The 3,197-nt window shown below is 42.2% G+C and overlaps 1 pseudogene; it reads right to left on the bottom strand.

Moving 5' to 3' along the window:
* Positions 1–1,802: 1,802 nt before the first annotated feature.
* Positions 1,803–2,311, bottom strand: LOC102423598 (annotated as a pseudogene).
* Positions 2,312–3,197: the final 886 nt, after the last annotated feature.

Raw genomic sequence — 3,197 nt, 5'->3', positions numbered from 1 at the left:
CAAATTACTAGGCCCCAGTTTTAAATATGCCCTTCTCTGCCCTCATGCTAAAGGATAGCAATTAAGCTGTCAGAAATTCAGTGGCCCACGAGATTCCTGAATGAACTGGGCCATGTTAAATCAACGTTCATACGTTTCCATGTCTCTGTCTGCTTTTAAAGTGTTGGAATTCAGCATTAAAAAGCCTCCTCCTGTCTGAGGCCTGACAGAGCAGAAGAGAAGCTCTCAAGAGCATATCACTACCTCACTCACTGCATCTGGAATTAAGATCAGGCCAGCTGATCTTTACATTAAAGTGTAGATCGCCTTTCCTGCCCCCTCTCACTTAACAACCAACGTTAAGCAGCAGTCATTGAACTGATGAATGACACCTTCGCCACAAACCTATCTAGGCATGATTTCATTCTTTACCAAAGCTGCAATTAACCCTAATTGAGGCTCACCCATCTGTTCCCCGCTGCCCCCCACCCACCCACCTACAGAGGAAAACCCAACTACTCCTCACCTGTAACCTAGAAAAACAGAACTTGTTTTATAGGAACACATGGACACACATCCCTTTTGCAGAAAGATCGTTTATGTTCTGTTCTTTATAACATAGGACTGTGCCATGGGCACGGACAACAAACAGGTTGACGTCTGGAAGAGATGCAGGGAAAGTACCTGCCCCCCTGAAAGATTGTCTTTCCTAGGTCACTTAAGTGATTCCTGGCTCCTGCTTTCCTTCTTTCTTTTCTTTCATTTGTTCCACAAATATTTCTTGAGCAGTTAATACATATGTTATGCAACAATGTTTTTTGATGTATATGAATCTTCCCTGGTGTGGTATAGTGAAAAGAGCATGCATTCTAAAGTCAGAAGTCTGCAGTTTTGATTCTAGAAGGTTTTGCTTGCCTGGAGCAAATAATTATACTTCCCCAAACTTTGGTATCTCTTTGGCAACTAAAGGCTCCTCTGAGGATTAAATATAGTCATGAGTATGAAAGTTCTGTGAATTATAAAGTTCTTCGAATGATAGTTGGTTTTTGAGGGTATGTGTTTGTTTTAAGATGGATATCTTTTTGGTCACTCACAACCTCTAGCCAAGAGAAGCTAACAGAGGTTAAGCTTTACTTGTACATGTCCCGTCCAAGGTCCACTGAGTAGCCTTAACAATGTATTCTGATAGTCATATGTTTTTATAAAGCTTGGAAAATAAAGAGATTTTAATAGCAAGAGGTTAAGATCAATGCAAAATATGGTTACCCCACCCTGCTGTAAACATGAGTCCAGTATCCTTGCTCCAATCATTGCTCCACCCTTCACTAAGAGCTCTGAGCCCAAGAATGCACATTTCAGATCCCAGGGCCTGACACCCAGGACAAGAAGCAGAGCATCTCAAAGTCTGCCAATGAAAAGATTCTCATTAATGGGTTCCTGGAAGTTAGGGTTAGAATAAGATGCCAAGAGAGGATAAGGAAGAAAGGAAACTGCAGAAGTTACTAAGGCAAATGCCTCTCAGATAAAAGCTGTACAGCTCACATTGCACCCCACACTAGCATTTCAAGCAACAATAACTAATCATAGGGAAATATCTGTGGTGGAGAATGCTAGTTGTCTTTGAAAGTCCTTCTCCCCTCCTTACATAGAGTATAGATTTTAAGCCAAGTTATGGACACTCATCGAGAGATTCCACTTCCCAGTCTCCTTTGCAGCTGTTTGTGGCCACGAGACTAAGTTCACCAATGGGCCATGAGCAGGAGAGACTTGTGCCTGGCATTTATTTATTTATTTATTTATTTATTTATTTATTTATACAGTGTAAAATTTTTAGACTTAGAATTAGGCAGCTGAACTCAGTTTAGATGATCCCAATTTTGTTGGCAACATCCAAAGCATCATAGTCAGGAGCCAGGGGAACATATGCCTTCTTCTCTCCATCAGGCCTGATCAGGGTGTTGATCTTGACCACATCAGTGTCATAGAGCTTCTTCAGAGCTGGTTTGATCTGGTGCTTGTTGGCCTTGGCATCCACAATGAACACAGGTGTCTTGCTGTGTTCTATCTTCTTTATGGCTGACTCGGTAGTCAGGCGGAATTTCATGATGGCATAGTGGTCAAGCTTGTTTCTTCTGGGTGTGCTCTTCCGGGATATTCAGGCTGCCTTCGGAGCCTCAGTGTCTTTGGCCATTGGAAGGTGGGTGATGTGCAGATCTTCCTTTTTGTGTGGGTGTGGACGCCTTTCAGCACCGCTTTCTTTGCTTTCAAAAGCCTTTGCTTTGGCTTTGGCTTTGGGAGGGGCAGAGGCTTCCTTCTTAGCTTTCGGTGCCATCTTTGTAAAAAGCATGCCTGGCTTGTTTTTAAAAAAGAAATTGCTTCTCTAGACTTTTTCCTCCCCCCGACCCCTGCCAGCTGGAAAATGACAGGTCTTACCTTGAAACACCCAGATGAAAACAATGCACAGAGGCCAGACTTTTCCTTTTTTAGCACACTTAGTGTCTCAGGGATTTTATCACGGTGTTCCTAGACCAAAAGAAATAACGAATAGTTCTATTTATTAAGTAGTTTTGTACAAACAACCTAATAAGTATTGATGTCCCAACAACTTGGTGTCAAGACCATGAAGGGTCGGAGATTTTATCTTATGTGTAAGCTAATGAATTAGCCTGCCACAGTTTCATGGGTGTTGACAAAAGACATGAGACTCCTGGGTCAGAGATGAAGGAATGTATTACTCATGGCAGTAGCAATACTTGGAGAGTGTCAGCATTTGCTCTGGTTTCCTGAGCCCCAATTCCCATGGGTCTAGTGAAGAGGCTGCAGGACACCTGCACATGCAGCGGGTTGTGTTACAGGATAGGTAACCTGAATCTCAGGTTACCAAGCTTTGGCAACCTGAACCTTTTATAATGGGCAGTAAACTTGCCTGGTCTTTGCCCTAGAGAGAGACATTACTTCTATTATGCTAGGTAGTAAGCAGACCTGCTCATTGTTCCAGAGAGAGTCACTATCTCTGTCTTCCAAGACTATTAGCTATCCAAACATCCTTGAAAAGATAGTCCGGATCAAAGGCAGTCAGTGCCTCTGCTTACAACATATGCAAAACCATGGGAGAGCTCTACAGAGAATTGTCTTCCAATATTTAGTAGCCATCTGCAAAAATTATTATGCATAAATTGAAAGAAAACATGCTTTATTTTACTTTTAAATAACTGTAA

The sequence above is a fragment of the Myotis lucifugus genome, unplaced genomic scaffold (genome assembly GCF_000147115.1).
Source record: "Myotis lucifugus unplaced genomic scaffold, Myoluc2.0 scaffold_127, whole genome shotgun sequence".
Lineage (NCBI taxonomy): Eukaryota > Metazoa > Chordata > Mammalia > Chiroptera > Vespertilionidae > Myotis > Myotis lucifugus.
The sequence above is the reverse complement of the archived record's forward strand: the minus strand, read 5'-3'. Positions and strand labels throughout refer to the sequence as shown.